We start from the raw sequence: 22,254 nt of genomic DNA on the forward strand, positions 1-22,254 counted from the left end.
CATACGTGTTTCCAGTTAGCAACCATCTGGCTATGACTTTCTGTAACTGAATGGAAAAATTAGGAGTAATAGATTAATTCACTAATAAATGAGTGTTCACAACAAACTAGGAACAGAGTTAGTTGCTAGTGTTAGGGCAATGTACAAAACAAAATTCCTGATCGTCATGGAGATAGAATTCCAGATTAATAGAAACATATTCATTAAATGCTTTATTGTCCATCCACCTGCTTAGCCAAGCGAAAAGGAGCTCCTCGGTTAGAATGTTGAGAGTAAACATAGAATATTTCACTTCTGAATCACCACTGCATTACTCAATGAATTTTTGAATGAATTAATGTATAAATTAGACACATAGGATTATAACATACTGCTTGAAAAGGCAACAACTGGCATCATGCTGCCTAGGCTTGAATCCTAGAAACACCATTTACTAACTTGTTTTTCAGAAAATTATTTATTTTTCCTGTGACTCAGTTTCACCGTTTGTGAAATGAAGTAAGAATTGCGCCATCACATAGGTTGTTAAAAAAGATAAAAATAAACCCGTTGCTGTGGAGTTGATTCCAACTATAGCGACTCTATAGGACAGAGAACAACTGTTCCATAGGGTTTCCAACGAGCAGCTGGTAGATTTGAAAACCGATTAACACATTTAAAGTCTTTAGAGGAGTAGAGTAAGTTCTCAGGTAATGTAAGATTTTAGGAACCTAGTTACCTGGGAGTCACAAGCAGCTATGGCATGTTACAAAGAACACTGAACTTAGAATTGAGTCTCTGTCAGTTACTAATTATTTGACTTTGGGTATGACTTTTAACTTTTCTGAGCCAAAGTTTTCACAGTAATATAATTATAAAAATTGTCATCCTATTCTTGGGGGTGGGGGGATTATTGTGAGGCTTAAGTAAGAAATAAAGATTCATCTATTCATTAGTTAATTCAAGAACTGTTTATTATGTAGTAAATATGATAAGTAACAATTACTAGCTTACATGCTGGAATGTAATTGTAAACAAAAACAAAAGACATGATCATGCGCTTATAGAACTTGAAGTGAAAAGTTATGCAGTGTTTTATGAATGTTTTCTCTATTATCCAGTTTAGTTTTGATATATCAGGCCTGGGTTTGTCAGGGTGGGAATAAGAATTGTTATCTAGTATTAGTCAATCCTGAAGACTTATTTCTATACTGGCAATGTGAAGGGATTGTTTACTTTGGAAATTTTGCTTTTCATATAAACCTTGTTTGTCATGTCTCTCAGACTGTTTAAAAATGTTTCCATGACACATCTAAGGATGCACCTTTAGAGGTTAAACATTAAGGTTGGTTTGTTGTGCACAACAGTGAAATGGAATTTGTAGAATTTGTAGATGAGGCTATGAAGAAGCCAGAGGCAGTCTATATTTGTTTTTGACTTTCAGAAGATCAGATTTTGCTTTGCTGGTAGTGCAACCAAACTTGACCTTTAATCAGTGATTTCAAGCAGACAACGGCAAAAAAAGAAAACTAGCAAGCACACATACTTTCTGGATATCCCTAGAATTTATTTTTAAAAATACAAGTTTGAAAAACTTACAACACATCTCAGATTTCTTCTATCAGAAACTGAGATGTCTAAACTTTTAAAAACTTCTGGAGTAGCCATTTCAGGAATCTCTTGGGACTGATTACCTCTTAGGGTCAAAACTGGTCTTTAGTGTCCCATTTTCTCCAAGCCCCCTCAGCTAGTTATCTATGCATGTTTTACTATGATAGTGTTATTGATAAACATGCTAACATGTGAATGGTGGCTCTCTGGAGATGCAATGAACAAATGCATACTAAAGCAAAGATGTAGCATACTGATTCTGGGGTATCAGCAGCAGCCAGCCGGCTGGGACAGCAAATGTTTTCATGACATAGACTTTTTACCATCCCACAAGCAACAGTACAAGGCTAGCCACACTTGCTGACTGTGCAACAGATTTTTTATGCTCCTCACCCATCACGTCCACAAATCCACCCTTCAGCAGGATATCTTTATGGGGAAAGATAAGTGCGAAAACAGAAGAGTTACTATGAAATACCGAAATAAGACGGGACATTCCTATTCACACCCATTGAAATTCATGAATTAGAAATATGAGTTTGGCCAGGTCTTTTTGGAGCATATGTTGGATTAATGGATTGCCACATGCTGCTTAATTAAAGCCTGAGGAAGTTCAATGAGTTATTCTGAAGGAGTAGCATAGCCAGGTAGACTATTTCACTGTTTTTTTTCTTGTTTCTTAACCATCCAAAGATTTTATCTTTACTGATAGTGTTTGTGGACCAGCAATTTACCCCAGAGGCTTCCCTGTTTGATAAGAGAAAAGCTAACAAGCCCAAAGGATTTCACTGTGAATCTGTTCATTAGATAAGACACAGTTCACAGATCAGCTACAAATGTGAATTTCAGTCCAAAACTCCTACAAAGATCAAAGCAGAAGCATTTGTCTTTCCACATTTCACATTACATTTTGAGGATTGAAGACCAATACCTAAAAAGATTTTGCTTATCTTTTCTTCCTGTCACATTTTAAAAGCCCTACAGGTAGGATGGACTTTCCTTAACTTGTTAAATGCAAATATGGCATATGTCATTTGTATTTAAATGACTTTAACATCCTGCAATATTACCTAGAGATTTGCCTTCCAAATTGTAACTGAAAAATATCTTAAAGAGGTCAGCTACAAGTAAAACTCACCTTTTTTTCCCTTTCTTTCTTTTTTTAAAGGAAACTGTATAAATTGGCTTTGTGCATTTAACTACATGGAAATATTAATATCAAAAATTTAAAAGTGCAATTTTCTACTCTACCAGATAGGGTTGCTATGAATTGGAATCAACTTGATACCAGACAACAACATCCAATTTATTAATGAGTTAATATTCTGTTTTATTTTAGTCAAGAAATTGTGTTCCATTTACCTTCTTTTCCAAAATATGTGTAAATCATTTCTGTATTCAATAAATTATCACTTATTTGCTTATCAACATCTCTACTTCTTCCTAACCCTACCCTTGTCCCTATTTATTCCCTTTTCCATAGCTTTTACATACTCATTGAGAAAATAGAAGTAGTAAGATAAGAACTCCTTTATCTTAATTCTATGGAAACAACGATCATACTAGTATTTGTATTCTCAGTATCCTCTAGCTTCTCTTTGGATACAGTAGATGAAATATCCTTGCTCCTGTCTATAAAGGCAGGCACAGGGATCCAACTGAGTCCCACTCAAATATTTTTTACCTACCAAGATTTCCTAGATCTTCGGGACCATTCATTTTTTACTCTCTACTGTATTATTTGCATTAGCCTAAAAAACAAGCTGTACTTTTGGCCTTTATTTTTTTTTTAATTGTGGTAAAAACATATACACTATTAGGCATCTTTTAAAAATCCCATTTATTACACACACATTCCCTTTGCCTTTGCTCCCAGCCCTTGGGCTTCTCCTTTCCTCATCATAGCAAAACTTTGCAAAAGAAGTACAAGAAAAAGAATGTCTACATTTGCTGTCCCCATGTCCTGAATTCTTCTTCTATCCCTAATCCTAACAAGTCAGGCCTCCACCACTTGACTGATACTAAGGTTGCATAAATCCCCCATCTTGCCAAACAAATGATTGCCTCTCAATCATCATCTTACACAACTGCCTGGCTATATTTAGCACAGGTGACCACTCCTTCTTTGAAATGCTTTATTTACTTGGCTTCTGAGACAACTTTGCAGTCTCCTTTTCTTTCTCCTTCCAAGCCAGAGGATTTGGTCCTTGACCTTTCTCTTTTCTAGTCATGTTCTCTTGCTATGAGATATATTCTTGTCCTATACATTAAATATCTTCTATATCCTTAAAACTTCCATGTTCATATTTCTCAAGGCCCAACAAATCCTCCTAGGTTCAGACTCCTATGTTGAACTTCCTAATTGACATTTCCTCTCAGTATACAATAGTTTTATCAACTTAACATGTTCTAAGCTATGCTAGCTGCCCCTTCCCTGCCCAAACTAAACCTCGCTGAGTCTTCCCTTTCTCAGTGACATGGCCACAGCATTCATCCATTTTTTCATACCAAAAACCAAGGACCTAGACATCATCTTTCATTATTGTGTTCATTTCACCTCCCTTCCCCCATTCTATTTATCTGCTAGTCCTATATTAAATCTACTTCCCAGATATATTCTTACACATGGCTCCTTTTTTTTTCTCTTCTAAACCATGGAAGATTAATCTAATATTGCATACTCTTGTGCAGTTTATACACAGCAGCCTTAATATCCAGCCATCAGCATCTCTTACCTAAAATACTCCAATAACTTTCTGACTGGCCTCCCTGTTCCCATCACTTCCCTCACATGTCAATTATCGATAAAATTAGCAAGAGTGAGCTTTTAAAAACAAAACAAAAGAAACAGATACCATCATCATGTGTCAAGCCAAACAATGACTGTTGACTACATGTAGACCAGATTTCTTACAAAGTTCAACATAATCTTACATAATATTGACTCTATCTATCCACTTTGACTTCATTTAACAACACTCTTCCCTCATTCACTATATACCAAATTCACTGGCATAGTTGCTTTTCCTACTAATGGCCTTTGCATCTGCTATCTGCTCTACCTGAAATATAATGACTTCTTATCAATATTTACATCTCTGCTTAAATGTTAACTACTTAGAGAGGTATTTTCTGACTATATAGTCTAAAATTCACATCCAGTGTTATATTTACTTCATGCTTTTACTTTGACATGAACTTACCATACTTATGTGCCTAATTATCATTTGTACATACTAGAATATAAGCTTCACAAAGACAAAACCCCATCTATTTTCTCACCATTGACCCCTTCTCAGCTATAGTTAGTTAGGACACATAACAGGCATTTGCAGTTGATCAGTATATGTTACATAATTTTGTTAATAGCTTTTTCCATTACATTTTCAAACATTCTCATGGTTTCCAGTGATTAAACACAATCTTGGCTTTGACCTTATTGATATACCCTGTTCACTCGTTCTATTTATGGTAATCTTTACTGGAAACCCTGGTGGCGTAGTGGTTAAAAGCTACAGCTGCTAACCAAAAGGTCAGCAGTTTGAATCCACCAGGCGCTCCTTGGAAACTCTATGGGGCAGTTCTAATCTGTCCTATAGGGTCACTATTAGTCAGAATCGACTCGACGGCAGTGGGTTTTTTTGTTGTTGTTGTTGTTGTTTACTGATCAAATTATGATATATTTGCTGTTTCTTTTTCCTTATTTTACATCCCATGTAAATTCTCTTACACACACACATACACACAAATATATACATTTATAAGTAAGAAAAGTCATAGGGATAGGAATATATAAAAATCTTTGCAATTCTACTGACACAAAGTTATAAGGTACAATGATTTTTCTCGCCAAGTCCTATTGCCCCATTTTTCCATTTCTTTTATCTTCTGACTTACTGGTTAATTTCATAATTATTAATCCTTTTACAAAGATTTTTCTTGGTCTTCATGATATCTCACCCTCCTTTATCTCCTTTTCTGGTCTGATCATCATCTTTAAGTTTTAGCATGTTCTCTGCCTGCCCTAATCCCCTCACTAGTCCTACCCTGAATTTTAGTTCTCAGTCCCTACCCACTGCTTTCACATATATTAACAAAGCTGTGTGCATTACGTCTTTGCACCTCTTATATTTACCATCTCCTTCAGTCTACTTCCTAATACCTCAGTCCTGCATTTCTCAAAAAGTATATTTTTTAAAATATTTTTAGTGATTGAAACAAAAAATATCTAAAACCGCAGCTTGTGGAAGAACCACTTATTTTTTGCCCATCTTGTACCTCTCCTCAAGTTTGACCTTGGCCTCCTGCCAGGGCTTGCATTTAAGAGCAAGTTCTCCGAAGACATCCTTGTTGATGACAGTTTTGTCCAAGGAGATATCCACAGAGTACCTTGTTATAAACTTTCACAAAAGACTTGATCTTTGACCTCTTGGCAGTTGTCTTCTTGCCCATGGCAGCTGTCAATTTGTGGTAATAATGGTTGATTCCAGCCACCAGAGCATGGCTGTAGGAGAAGTTTGAGGTGCCATCATTTATATTCTTCAAGATGACGGCTTTGCATCAAGAGTAGCCTCTGGCCAGGACCAGCACCACCTACCACCTTCCCAGGTTTCATAAACTTGCCTGTTTAGATGGTAATCACCCAGGTGGACAGCAGAAAGCTCTCTCTCTCTCTCTATATATATATATATAAACCCCATCCACATCTGAAAATTAAGCATTCCAAAATTGAGTTCTGAGAATCACATTTAGAATCTCTATACTCTTCCGTCCTTTATTTGTCATTAGGTCTTGTTAGCAGTCCCCTTAAATTCAAGCTCAGCTATCTAATTTCTATTAATACTGGCCTAGTACTAGTTCTCCATAACCATATGCCTAAATAATTTAATTTCCTATTAGTAATCTCCCTTCTTCCTCAAATCCTGTCATACATGAAAATAAATCAAGTTTTCCTAAAATGCTGTAATTATCATATCACTATTCTTCTTTAAGGGAGCCCTCGTGGCACAGTGGTTAAGTACTACAGCTATTAACCAAAAGGTCAGTTCGTATCTGCTGCTCCTTGCAAACCCTATGAGGTAGTTCTACTCTGTCCTATAGAGCCTCTATGAGTCAGAATTAACTCAACAGCAGTGGGTTTGGTTTTTGGGTTTTATTCTTCCTTAAAGCTTACAGCAAATTTCTATTGGCCAGTGGATTAAATCCAAGCTATTCTATCTCCAAGGTATTCCAAAAGCTGAGCATATCTTACCTATCCAACCTTAACTGCTAATCTGCTTCGCATATTTTAGGCAGCATGATGAATTGGGATGATTCAAGCTATCTAGCTGAATGACTCTAGCCAACTCCCAAAATATGAGATGTGGGGTCGGATAAACTGTTTGTAAACCACCTTGAGTTTGACACTCATTATTATTCTCTGTCTCTTTGGAACAGCAAGGATAAACCCTTGAGATGCCAGGTCCATTTCTTTCTGCACAATCCTACCTATATTTCAAGCCCCATAACATTAACAAAGCATTCCCCATTTATGAGAAACCACAGTATTTGTTGCCTTTATCATATGACATTACAATACTGTCTTATATTGCTTTATTGTCTGTTGTTAAGAACCAGTTTCTCCAAAACAATGTTAAGTCCCTTGAGAAAAGGAATCTTGCTTTAAACTTCACTTCTATGCCCAGGGTTGAACAAGTGGCAGAGGATTAGAAACCTGTAATCAATTGAACTCACTCATCTTTTCCTTAAGTCTGCTATTTACCATTACACTGACAACCAACTTTCCATTAGAAAATGTATCTTGCCCTTATTACCAATGTTTCCGTATGGATCTGTGGATAAAGTTTTCCAGATGCTGCTGTAATTGGAGCCCTGAACTCTCTGATGCATAGTCCTGAGAAATGAGCATCTTCCAAAATTCTCTTAAAAGAGACATTCATTTAGTAACCATAAAAAATATAAAATCATGTAAAAGAGTTGAAACTTCTTGGAAAAATCTAGCCTATAATGAGCTGTCTTAGTTACCTAGTGCCGCTATAACAGAAATACCACGAGTGGATGGCTTTAAAAAAGAGAAGTTTATTCTCTCACAGTCTAGGAGGCTAGAAGTCTGAATTTAGGGTGCCAGCTCCAGGACAAGGCTTTCTCTCTCCATCGGCTTTGGAGAAAGGTCATTGTCATCAATCTTCCCTGGTCAAAGAGCTACTCAGAGTATGGACCCCCGGGTCCAAAGGGCGCACTATTCTCCTGGTGTTTGTTTCTTGCTTGTATGGGGTCCCCATGTCTCTCTGCTTGCTTCTCTCTTTTATATCTCAAAAGAGATTGACTTAAAACACAAGCTAATGTTGTAGATTGAGTCCTGCCTCATTAACATAGCTGCCTTTAATCCTGCCTCATTAGCATAATTGCCTTTAAACCTGCCTCATTAACATCATGGAGGTAGGATTCACAACATATAGGAAAATCACATCAGATGACACAGTGGTGGACAATCACACAATACTGGGAATCATCACTTAGCCAAGTTTACGCACATTTTTGTGGGATACTATTCAATCCATAACATGCACTGTGTTATCATTCCTTGATGAGAGAAATAACGATTAGTCTTGGATTCATACATAAATGACCAAGTTTTCACAGCTTGATGTCAGTTATTTAAACAAAACATGCTTATGTATCAAACTCGTGCATCACTGTCAGATTTGTAATAAATTACATTCAAAGGTAAATTTTAAAAAGAACATACATGCATTTTCATGTATGCTTTCAGTTACAAGAACATTGCACATTGCTATGCAACACATCTTTTTTTTCTCATTTCGAAGGAAAGCCATGCATAAAAGTGATGCTTAAATATTAAAAGTTTTTCACAAATGAAGCCAGATAAAAGAAGTCAGTGGTTAGCTAGCATTTCATATAATTTCCTGTCCACATTACTAATTTTATTTCAAATTAATATCCTTAACTAATCACTGAAGTAATATATTTTAATGGTTGACTACATCACAACGCACAATGTCCTTGATTGCAAATGCGTAATTTACTGTTTGAACCATTGTGCACTTAACTCACTGAACCAAATAGGGAAATGGTTTAATTTCTGTACATTTTACAAATGGAGCCACAAACTTTATTGATCAAATAGCATACCTTAGCTGCTCAGCTTTATGTGCATTGCTGAAGGAGCCCTATAGTTTACAATGATAGCTTTTATATGTTTCTGGAATTTAGCTGCAAATTTTTCTAGCCAAAAGAAATACCTTACTGTGTGTTCACTTAAAAAGCACAGTGACTCATTATCTCATGCTTGAATGGTAAATTACATTCTCAAGAATTCTCAACAATTTCTATATTTTCTTAAAAGATGTTAAGCTATGGTAACAATAATTTAATCCAAATTAAATTGTAGGCATGAATGAATTCCAAGAATTAAACCGTGAAATTTAAAAGATCTAAGGGTTAAATTATATAGCTAAGTGAAATGAAGCGGTGGGTTACATGTTGTCTGATCTATCAAGCTATTTGGGGGGTGGGGGAAGGAATTTCTTGCCAAATAATTGGTGTTGCTGAATTCTAATTAAAGTAGCTCTCTCTCCCTCTTTCCACTACATCTCTCTCCCTTCCTTCCTTTTCTTTTTTCTTCACTCCAACTATTTCTATTTCTGTTTCTCTTCTCAGTTGACTTGTTGTTTTGAACTCATTTAGACTTAGGTACAGCCTCTGAGTCTATAGATAATTGAAACTTCATGATGGTAGAAAATTAAACAGCCATTGTTGTCCCCAATATTTATTTTGCCTTATTAGATAAAATTTCATCACCCCCCTACAACCTCTTCTTTTCTAACTAGGTATGGTTTGGCAAATATCCATTGTATCTCAGTGACTTTCTCCCTACTCCTCCACTGAATTTTGAGACTACGGTATATATTTATTATCAATTATTATCATGTCCGGTGGTCTTGTGACTTCATTGTAGAGAAAAGTATTGATTTCTCAATAGATTCATTTTAGCCAGACTTAACAATATATTTTGGTGATAAGTTCAGTGTGATGCTGGTGAATTCTGCCTACAACAGTTATTCTATTGTATATCTTTCCACCTAGCTATGTATTTGTTAATTTTATAGGTGAAAAGTAGGAAATTGTTTCTGTTTCTGCTCCTGCTCACAGTCAAATTAACCAGCATGTTCCCAGTCCATTTCCCCATCTTGGCTGATTTTTTCAGAAGTAGATACTAGGCCTTTCTTCCGAGGTGCCTCTGGCTGGACGCAAAACTCCACTCTTTTGCTTAGAGGCAGAACACATTAACTATTTGCACCACCCAGGGACTCCCTCAATCCATTTTTAATCACAATAAAATACAACATTTTACACATGTTAATGAATATGGTACATATTATGGAAGTAAACATTCAGCAAAGCCTTTAACACTTTGCGGTAGGAGATAAATAATTTTAAATTTTATTCTGTGTTCTGTCATCAGCAGATAGTTATCTTGGCATTATTTTTCTAAGAACTATGTGATTGACTTTTGATAATATAACCATAAAAATTTATTTGGTGTACTATTTGACCAAAAATAAAAATTTGACAGAGGAGAAGGAGAAGTCTATTCTTTCAATTGTGTTATCAAGCAATTATATAACATCAATATATTATATAGCTATGATCCTATGTGTAAGAGTTTATGTTCTATCTGATTATGAGTTCCAAGAAGGCAGGAAAGTGGTCCATTCATCAGCATAATGCCTTCAATGTCTGGTAAAGAACCTGGCTCATAGCGGGCTCTCAAATATTTGTTGAATAATTATTGGATTATTCTTACATGGCTTTTTTAAGCTTCAGTGTCCTGTCTTTAAAGTGAGAATTAGACTAAATAATATCTTTCATTCTTAAATTTGATTTCAATAATAAACATTTATTTCTAAATTACACTTACATGGTGGAGTTCACGAAAATATTTGACATTGATTTTAAAAAATTATTTAGAAAATATTTTACCTTATATAAAGTAGGCAGCATGTAGTTCTAGATTTATTTTCCTGACATTTGCATATATTTTCTAGTAAATAAAATTTGCTTACATCTTATTTTGAAAAAAATACTAAAATCTACTCTTAGGAAAAGTATGTAATACAACTGAGAATTTAAAGCCATATGTCAGATATCTCACACTCCAGTTAGTTCTCTGGGGATGTGAGTAACATTTGTGATTTTCACCAATAATGCAATTATACCAGTAACGCTTATTAAGAAATAAGATGTGAAAGATTGATAAAGTGTGGCTCAAATAATTATTCCCAGTGTGATATTCTAGACTCCACAATGTTACTCTTGCCAGATAATGAATGCCCGCTTGTATGAATTAATTATTGTGTTATATTTGGTAAATTGCTTAGCTATAGGGAACAATATTTTGGTTGGATTTCTAATGAAAGAGAAAAAGGTATAAAACAATGTGAATCATGCTACGAGATTCAGTATTTTATAACTTTGGACAGTATATGTAAATAAGAATTAAATATTTTAAAAGAAAGCAACAAGTAGCTGAGTATTCTTTTTTTTACTAACCTCCTTTTTTTTTAAGATAAGATTACATCTAGACCAAAGAGATACAGCAGGTGTTGGGTTACCGAACTCAAGAATGTTCAGACATGCTAATGGTTTTTGTGTGCACTCCTTTTAGTGTAGGGTATAACATGCTGCCCAACAAAATCCATCTCTGTTAGGACCTGAAAGTGCTGGGTATTGCATTGATAAATCTTTGTAAAAGGCTCACCAATCACAGGAGTGAAAAAGCTACCAAACATTTGCTCTTTTTTTTGTGGAAACAAATTATTTGGGTGGTTTTAGAAATATACAGTGAAATAAATATGACTAAGAAAGAAGTATGATTAATTTAAAAAATTAGTTATCTATGGATTTCGGTTATTATTGCTATTCAAAATTATTATTTTGAGCATTTCCTTATCCCTTTTGATGTTGCTTTTCTCAGTAAATATGAGCAGAAATGTATCATCTTTCTGGGTGAAAACTTGAAGAAGCAGTACCAAGTTTTCCTCCGCTTCGGCAAACAAGTCTGGTAGGTAGGCCTCCATTAGGATGGGTTCTTGAGTGATTTCAATGAACAGGTTCCCCTGCTCACTGCCATTGGACATAACGTGTGATAAATCAGTCTTATTTTGTTAAGCCATTAAGATGTGAAGATTATTTCTTACTATATCATGACCTAGTTTATCCTAATAAAAGATGACATATATATATATATATACACACACACACACATATGTATATGTATATACAGAGTTAGATTTTAACAATAAGTAAGATCCAACAATTGCACTCCAGGGCATTTATCCCTGAGAAATGAAAACTTATATTCACATCTAGACATATACACAAATATTTACGGCAACTTTATTGTAGAGCCAAAAACTAGAAACAGATTAGATGTCCTTCAACAGGTGAATGCTTAAACTATGGTACATACATACTGTGGAACACTTACCATGCAATAAAAAGGAACAAACTATTGATACATGGAACTTGGATGGATCTCTGGGGAATTATGTTGAATGAAAAGAGCCAGTCTCAAAGGAGATTCATAGTAAATGAATTCATGGATTCATAGTAAATGAATCTATTTATATAGCATTCTTTAAATGACAAAACTATAGAACTTGAAAACAGAACAAATTTTTGTCTTCCAGGGGTTAGGAATGCAGGGTGGGGCAGGGGTACTTGGTGAGGTAAGAAGGAGTAGGGAGAGCCATGACTGTGGTTATAATAGAGCAACACAAGGATCCTTGTAGTGATTGAACTGTTCAGTATCTTGACTGCAGTGGTGTATACATGACCTACACATGTAATATAATTATAAAGAGCTAAATACACACATACACACACGTAAAACTAGGGAAAGCTGAACAAGATCTGTGGATTGTGTCAGTGTTAATATCCTAGTTGTAATCTTATACTATACTTTATGCAAGTTGTTATCATTGGGGTTATTCAGGATTTCCCTATATTCCTACAACTGAATGTAAATCTTCAATTATCTCAATACAAATTTCAATTAAAAATAAGTAAGTGCATTTCAAACATAAATTCTAAATATTGCCTAGTTGGCACTGTTTACTTGGAACATTAATAATTTTGTGGTATTTCTTGTATGCATAGGAAAAAACAGATCATGTAGTGGAGTATTACTAAGAACTCACTTGATTTTTAAGGTCTGTTTTGATATTACTATTTATTTCTTTATAACTATTTAGAACTATTATTATGGTTTTGCCCAGGCAGAATAAACAAAAAAAAAAAAAAGAAAAATTACTCTTTAAAATTCCATATTTTTTAGACTCTAGAGATGTCATAGCAAACTATGTACGTATCCATGTACCAGTGGAATCTTGGGGTAAATCAATAAGAAAGCAAGAAAGGTCTTTGTTGAGATCACGTGCGGGATCTTATGTTTCAAGCATTTTTAAGAGATTCAAATATAAATAAGAAATTTATTTTGCCTAAAACTAGTATTTTGTATTAAATTATGATTAGGTATACTAGAAAAAAAGTGCTATATCAAGATCACAATCCCTCTGTAATTTTTTTACTGACTGGTTATTTATTTATATGATATATATACACTTATAAATTAATATATCAATTATTTTTTTCCCAAAGATAAAGTATAGTTAGGTTGAGTTTCACCTGAAAAGGTTAGACAGAGTATTAACACTGTATATTAAAGAGAATTGTGTGGGGGGCATCAACAATGCACCAATGAGAATACTGCATTGCTGCTAAATGAAATATTCAGATTTGGTTTGACAATTGTATTTTTTTTATTTCTTTTAGAAAAAGAACAACACAAATAGATTTATTTATTGGATATCAGAAGAAAAGAATGAGATCAATATAATGTTTAAATCATGGAACACTATTATCATTGATTCACACATGGTGTCTTAGGCTGGTTTCTCTAGAGGAGCAAAACCAGTGAGGTGTATATGTATATATATATATAGAGAGAGAGAGAGAGGGGGAGAGAGAGAGAGATATTTATTTCAAAGAAATGGCTCATGTCGTTTTAGAGGCTGGCAAGTCCCAATTCCATGTGGCAGGCATCAGGCTAGAGGGTTTTCATGACTCACATGGTTGCAGGGGGTGACGAACCCAATATCAGCAGGTCAGGTGGAAGGTTGCTGGTTCATGGGGTTGTGGGAGCTAACAAATCCCAAAAGGTGCATGTAATGTGGCAGTCTGCTGGCTCACCACCCAAGAACCAGAAGTCAGAAGATGATGAGTCAGATGCAGGATCCAGAATGAGTGAGCTTTGCCAGAATGTCTATATGTATCAGATGCAGGTCACACCCCCAAGAAAAGTCCCCAAACATCAGATCACAAAATGGAGGATAATTACATAATAATGAGAATCATGGCCTAGCCAAGTTGACACATAACATTAACCATCAGAGTCCACCCCTTGTTCACTTGGCACCTATACACATCTCCTTAAGCTGTACATAATCTCTAAACAAACACTATTATAAAGTCATCCTTGTGCCTAACATGATACAACTAACATGCATATAATTGAAAACACACTAGCCCCATTTACAGCTTATATTTTATAATGAGTAATGGGTTAACAGAGGGAAATATATATATATATATTTGCCATATAGATATATATGCACACATACACGTATAGCAAAACAAGGAAGAGATACTCATAACAATTATAGTCTTCATTTCTGCAACTGGTCACCAGAGCTGGTATTTAGAACTACCTTCTTCTACTACCCATTCCGTATTCCTTTTGCCCACAGGAAACACCTCAGCTGGTCATGGTTCTTTGCCTGGTAGGGTGACCCAAACTTTCATTCCTGAAGGATCTGGGCCATTATTAGTCATGTTAGAATTGGGTTGCTGTAGTTTTCCATTGACTGTAATCACAGGGCATGGTAGTACTAAAAGGTGCCCTACGGGATCTCCTGTATTCCAAGTGGAGCTTGGTGAGTAGAAGTCCATGTTGCTGAGCCTATGCATAACCTCCATCCCTGCCACCATAGCCATTTTTTTCATGGGCCCATTGGGCAATGAAAAGAATGGGGGGAAAAAGGATGACTGGTTTCCACAGAACATGTTATCCTATCCATTTGATTGTTAAAATCCTCCTTTGCTTAGGTCATGCTTTAGTAAGCATTTATGTGAATCACAAATATCTTCACTTCTTTGGCCTATTCAGAGAGTTGATCTACTTATCTCTTTTCCGTACCTCCTTATCACCAATTTCCCAATCATGTTCCTTCCAGTTCCCTGACCATCCAGCCAAACCATTGGTCACAGCCCATGAATCAGTATACAATCACATATCTGGCCATTTTCTCTTCCAAGCAAAGTGAACAACCAGGTGCAGTGCTCAAAGCTCTGCCCATTGGGAGGATTTCCCTTTACCACTGTCCTTCAGGGAGGTCCCAGAAAGGGTATGCAGTGCTGCTGCTGTCCACTTTCAAGTGGTGACTGCGTATCGCACAGAACCATCTGTAAGCCAGGCACAAGTTTTCTCTTCTGCAGTCAGCTTATCATGAGGAACTCCCCATGAGGCCATAGGCACAGACTGGGAGAGGGAAAGTAATGTGACAGGGGTGGAGACCATAGCCATTGGGCCACTTCCTCATGTAACTTGCTTGTGCCTTCAGGTCTTGCTCAAGCCTGGTCTTGTATATACTACTTCCTTTTAATGATGGAGTGCTGCTGTGCACATCCAACTTTATGACTATGTTGGTCAGACAACACCCAGTTCATGATGGGCAGCTCAGGCCACATGGTGACTTGATGGCCCATGGTTAAGCGTTCAGTCTCTACTAAGGCCCAGTAACAAGCCAAAAACTGCTTCGCTAAAGGACAGCAGAAGATGACAGGGCTCTGCTCCAAAATACTAAGGGTCTGGGCTGTGATTCACCAATAGGGGCCTGCCAAAGACTCCAAACAGCATCTCTAAACCACTGAAAACTAACAGCTTTTAGAATCACGTGATAAATAGGCCAGAATAGCACACCCAGATGAGGGATATGTTGCCTCCAAAATCCAAAGAGATCCACCAGGTGTTGTGCTTCCTTTTTAGTTGTAGAAGGGGCCAGATGCAACAACTTATCCTTCACTTTAGAATATTATCTTGACATGCGTCACTGCACTGGATGCCTAAAAAGGTAGAAGAAACCTGAATTTTTGTCTGGTAAATTTCCCACTCTCTAGCATGCAGATATAAGTCAATAGTCATTGATACGGCTTCATTATTAGGTCCAGTCAGCATAATGTCATCAATGTAATGGATCAATGTGATGTCTTGTGGAAGGGAAGGCAATCAAGGTCCCTGCAGACTAAATTAAGACATAGAGCTGGGGAATTGATATACCCTGAGGTAAGATAGTATTGGTGTACTGCTGGCCTTGCCAGCTGAAAGCAAACTGGTTCTGATGATCCCTTGAAACCAGAATTGAGAAAATGGCATTGGTCACATAAATACGTGCATACCAGGTAGCAGGAGGTGTTTGAATTTGCTCAAGCAATGAAACCACATCCAGAACAGCAGCTGCAATCAGAGTCATCACCTGGTTAGGTTTATGAAAACACACTGTCATTTTCCAATATCCATTTATTTTTCGCACAAGCCAAATAGGGGAGTTGAATGGGATGTGGTGGGAATCACCAGCCCTACATCCTTCAAGTCCTTAATGGTGGCAGTAATCTCTACAATCCTTCCAAGAATCCAGTATGTCTTTTGGTTTACTATTTTCCTAAGTAAGGGAAGTTCTAATGGCTTCCACCTGGACTTTCCTACCATAATAGCCCTTATTCCACATGTCAGGGATCCAGTGTGGGGGTTCTGCTAGTTGCTGAGTATGTCTATTCCAATTATGCATTCTGGAACTGGGGAAATCACTACAGGATGGGTTTAGGGACCCACTGAACCCACTGTAAGATGACCCTGAGCTAAGACTCCATTTGTCATGGATTGAATTGTGTCCCCCAGAAATATCTGTCAGCTTGGCTAGGTCATGATTCCCAGTATTGTATGATTGTCTACCATTTTGTTATCTGATGTAATTTTCCTATGTGTTGTAAATTCTATCACTATGATGTAATAAGATGGATTAGTGGCAGTTATATTGATGAGATCTAGAAGGTGAGATAGTGTCTTAAGCCAATCTATTTTGAGATATAAAAGAGAGAAGCAAGCAGAGAGACATGGGACCTCATACTACCAAGAAAGCAGCCCTGGGAGCAAGAGTGTGTCCTGTGGACCTGAGTTTCCTGTGCTGAGATGCTCCCAGACCAAGGGAAGATTGATGACAGGGACATTCCTCTGGAGCTGACAGAGAGAGCCTTCCCCTGGAGCTGGCACCCTGAATTTGGGCTTATAGCCTACTGGATTGTGTGAGACTAGATTTCTCTTTACTGAAACCATCCACTTGTGATATTTCTGTTATGGCAGCACTAGATGACTAAGACACCACTAATAACATGACCTCCATATACCCCCACTCTGGTGGGCCACAGTGACATTTTGAGTCCCCTGGAATTAGTGTCAGTTCAGAGCCAGTGTCCAATAATGTCCAAAAAGTCTGATTATTTCCTTTTCTTCAATGAACAGTCACTCTCATAAAAGGCCACAGATCCCTTTGGGATAAGACTAGAAGAAAGATTAATTTTTGGCAATGTAATGGGGTCCTTCCTCAAGGGGACCTAGTTCCCAGCTTCCCCTTCATTCATGTGGTTGTGGGCTTGTAAACTGGCTGAAGACTGGAAATTGATTGAATCAATCGATTGATTGGCTCTCTTTTCTTTCAGTTTGAGTTAGATGCCATTCACTTGACCTAGAATTATTCCGCTTATACAGATCAAGTAAATGTTTAGTAGATTTTCTGTCTATTTCACTCCCAGGGACACCATGACTAAGTAGCCAATGTCATAAGTCCATATGAGTCAGACTATTCTAATTACTGTTTTAACTCTGCTGCCCATTATGGTAACCACACCCACATTGTCTTTGGAAATGAAGTGCCCCTACCATCCTGGGGTCCAGTCACCCCTATTGTAGTTTGTTAGGTGCCATCGAATTGGTCCCAACTCTTAGCAACCCTATGTACAACAGAACGAAACACTGCCCAGTCCTGTGCCATGCTAATAATCATTGCTATGCTTGAAACCATTGTTGCATCCACTGTGTCAGTCCATCTCATTGAGGCTCTTCCTCTTTTTCAGTGACCCTCTACTTTACCAAGCATGCTGTCCTTCTCCAGAGACTGATGTCTCCTGATAACATGTCCAAAGTATATGAGATGAAGTCTTGCCATCCTTGCATCCAAGAAACATTCTGGCTGTACTTCTTCTGTAGTTAGGTGTCTTAATTCAGTTAGGGAAAATCCCACTGTTAAATGTGGCTTACATAAAATAGCAATCACAGCAGTCTTCAGGGATGCTGGAACTCTCTTCACAAATTTGTTCTTTACCATTGTGTGGAAGGTATATCCTTTGGGCACTCCATGGGTGGGACTTTGGGTCAAACCTGTTAAACCCACCATAATGTGCCAATTTCCCTAAGCCTTTGGACACCTCTTTCTACAATAAACTTAGACAGATCTGACGTTACAACTTCATTTAGTGTAGGCTACCATTTAATCCATGCTTCAGTGAACCAACCAAATAAACTATTGCATCCTTTTCTAAACTTTTGAGCTGAAACATTGAATGAAGAATTCATGCTTAGTAGACTCACATCAATAAACTCAGACTGATCCAACTTTATGTTCCTTGTACCTTTTTTCCACATCCTTAGTAGCCATTCCCACACATATTCCCCAGGTTTCTGTTTATATATATTAGAAAAATCAAGCAGTTCTTCAGGAGGGTAGCATTCGTCATCCTAGGTCATACTTTGTACTTCACCTCTTGGGGCTTACTGGGACTTAAGTCTAGTAATAAGTCTAGAAGCAAAAATGGGTAGTGTAAGTGGATCCTGGGAACATTCAGCTATGTTTTGTAAGGCATAAAATACCACCTCAGGCAATATCTCAGACAAAGGCTCTTCAAACACAGCTGGATTAATCTCATCTGATGGACAAAGATGGAGTAATCTCTTCAGATGTGAATAAGAGGGCTGGTTCTGTTGGCAGGAGTGACTGAATGGAATTTAGGGGCTCAGTGTTCTCAGCTTCCTGAATATCTGCCCATATGTCCCCATCCCAAGTTTCAGGATCCCATTTCTTCCCAATCAATGCCCTCACATTAACTTCGGACACCATTTGAGGTTGGGAATTCAATTGGTGTTCTAATTCAGTCCCTCTTACAATAAGAGTTTGGGTTTGGTTTTCAGCAATATCAGCTTTGTTACTATAAGAAATAAGGCTTTCTTTCAGGACACAATTATCAGGTCTTTTATGTGGCACTTGAGCTGTGACTCTGAAATCCTGGGCTCATCTCTTTCTTTCACCACTCTGGCTAGCGAAAGCAGGACCAACCAACCAGCCTCCCTATACTTCTCAGTTTGACAGAAATGCTGAAAGACATCAAATACACAGTCACCAGAGCCTTGTTTATCACAAATATTTGATGCAATGGTGTTGATATTTTATATATTTCTACTGCCACCTCACACCATGGGTTGTTAGCAGTCCCTTCTTCCCTACTGAAAATAGAGTCATCAGTGTATTTAGGTCTAGCCAGACTTGTGAACCAATTCAGAAAACTCATCCTCAAGATTTTGTTCCTCTAGAGCCACTCTCAGTACTTAATGTCTTACGCTGGTTTCTCTAGAGGAGCAAAACCAGTGAAGCACATATGTGTATATATTTATATATATATAGAGAGAGAGAGAGAGAGATTTCAAGGAAATGTCTCATGCAGTTGTGGAGCTGGCAAGTCCCAAATCTGTGGGTCAGGCATCAGGCTAGAGGCTTTTCATGACTCATGTGGTAGCAGGGGCAGACCAACCCAAAATTGGCAGGTCAGGCACAAGGCTGCTGGCTCATGGGGTTGCGGGAGCTGGTGAATTCCAAAATCAGCAGAAAAGGCGGCAAGCTGCTGGCTCATGTCCCAAGAACCAGGGGCCAGAGGATGATGAGTCAGATGCAGGATCCAGAATGAGTGAGCTTTGCCAAAACGTCCATATATATTGGATGCAGGCAACACCCAAAGGAAAGTCTCCTTACATCTGATCACAAAATGGAGGATAATTACATAATAATGAGAATTATGGCCTAGCAAAGTTGACACGTGACATTTACCATCACACATGGGTTACTTCTATTTCATTTTATTTCTTTTTTTATTTTATAATGCAAAAGAATGTAAGGAACACCCATGAAACCACTGTCCACCTCAAGAATTAGAGCAGTGTCTATAATGTGCACCTATCTATATATTCTTTCAAGGAGCCCTGGTGGCACAAACAGTTAAGCACTTGACTGCTAACTGAAAGGTTGGCGGTTTGAACTCACTCAGTGTCTCCATGGGAGAAAGACCTGGCGATCTGCTCCCCTAAAGATTACAGCCAAGAAAAACCTGTGTGACAGTTCTACTCTTTTACATTATGAAATTGAATCATGGCACACAACGACAACATAAGATGGGAGTCTGCTGGGTGGGTTTGGACCACTAATCTTTCAGTTAGTGGCTGAGTGCTTAATTGTTGCACCACCAGGGCTCCTTTCTGTGAGAAAAAAATAAATACAGTGAAAATTTAGGGAAAATATTATGTATACATATAGATATATGTTTGTGTGTATTTACACTGAATGTAAAAGAGGTACTAATAACCAGTTAGAAAAAGTCAGGATATCAGTTTAAATGGAAAAGAATGAAACTCAAACTTATTTTTAAAAAAGTAGAATTGTAATGCCCATATACATATAAAATTTTGCTATTCTCTTAGTCATCAGTTTGACCAAAAAAGGGGTGGAGGATAACCTTAAGTAAAATGCTGGTTAGCATAGTCATGTACTATTCGTAGAGGGTAAGCTGGCAGAGACTTTTGAGATAGAAATTTGTGTTTTCACAAAATTTAATATGAGCATGCTGTCTTTGACTAGGGCAATTTCATCTCTGAATTCACCTTAAAGAAATATTCTTACTTATATATAGGATATGTATGCAGGATTTCTGCACCAATATTATTTTGCTATTATGAAAATAGAAACTGGTTATAGGCCAACCAATGTGAGAGTGTTCAAATAAATTATTAAAAATCTATACTAAAAATGTTATGCATCAATTAAAAAGAATAAGATATACTCTTCTGAAATGATATGAACAAACTCCAAGATACAGTGTCAAATAATGAAAGAAGGAAGACCACAATAATTACTAAAAAAGAATTTCATTTGTTTAAAACACGTGCACCTTTGTATGGCCAGGTGAACATGTATTTGCATGGGTATGTTTATGCATATTTATGCTTGAACTAGACCCATGTGTATTAATAAATGGATAGATGGAGGACAGTAGGGACATACATCAAACTGATAAAAAATAATAATACTAATTTATTTTAGAGGGATAAGTGGGACTGAAAGTTTTGGCAAAAGGGGAAGTTTTTTTTTGTGCTATATTACTATTTATGTTTTAATGATTTTATAAGGAGAATTTAATGTTAGTCTAAATTTGAAATATAATCATAGATTTAAAAACAAAACAAAACAAGAATGCTGGGTTTTCAGAGTTCTGAAAATGTATTTGCCTATCCAGTAAGCTCCTCTGTAGTAAGTGATTGTTGCAGAATGATCTGTAATCACCATCACGTGTGATATATAGGAACAAATTTATCTGAACAGGTGTAATGGCTCCCTTACCTCCTCACTTTGGACAAATAATACTGGTTTTTCTTACTGAGAGCAGTTAGATTAGAAAGAACAGTTTCCTAAACTGGACTACATTCTCCATTAAGTAATAAATCCAACAACTCTTACAGTTAAGAGTCTTTTAATTTGAATTTGAGTGCTTTCTTTTAATAATTTCTCTACTGTAATTGGAGCCTCTCTTCTCTAGTTGCGAGTCTGAAAATATTCAGACTCCTTCCTCACATGCTTTGCACAGTACAGCTAACTCCTATATTTTTTTTCAATATTGTCTTTCCTTCCCAGTGTTGTAATATTCAATATGGTCTCAATTGATATCATGGGGAGTACTGGAGAAGAGAGTCTAGATATCAGATGTGTAAAGGGATTATACACAAATAAAATTTTAATTTTTTTTATTTGTTCGTATATGATTACCGTGAGACTTTTAAAATGTGCACTTGTCCTGACTTTTGTCCATTAACTGAAAAAGGCACCATTGGAGAACTTCTTGCTGAAACAGCAAAATACTAGTAAAACATTCATTTCTGGTCCATTGATGCAAATATTGGATTGCCTTATTGATTTTCCAGATACTGCTCTGTGTAAGATATTGTCATTATTATAGTGCCAAGAACTGAGAAATTTTTCAGAACACTGATTGCCAACTGCACATCTGCCCAAGGTCAGCCTTCCAAGCATGGTTGCCAGCATAGAACTTTTTCTGGTTTAGTTTTCTGAGCTCTAGTAGAAAATTGCTGTCTACTCAGATTTAAAAAGTGTTTTTGAGAAGTGGAAACTAATCTTCACAGATTCCTCTTATGCT

At 36.9% G+C, this 22,254-nt stretch overlaps 1 pseudogene; it reads right to left on the reverse strand.

Moving 5' to 3' along the window:
* Positions 1-5,490: 5,490 nt before the first annotated feature.
* LOC101345170 (uncharacterized) overlaps positions 5,491-22,254 on the reverse strand; it is an 86,197-nt pseudogene continuing 69,433 nt past the window's right edge.

The sequence above is a fragment of the Trichechus manatus genome, unplaced genomic scaffold, assembly GCF_000243295.1.
Source record: "Trichechus manatus latirostris isolate Lorelei unplaced genomic scaffold, TriManLat1.0 scaffold00007, whole genome shotgun sequence".
NCBI lineage: Eukaryota > Metazoa > Chordata > Mammalia > Sirenia > Trichechidae > Trichechus > Trichechus manatus.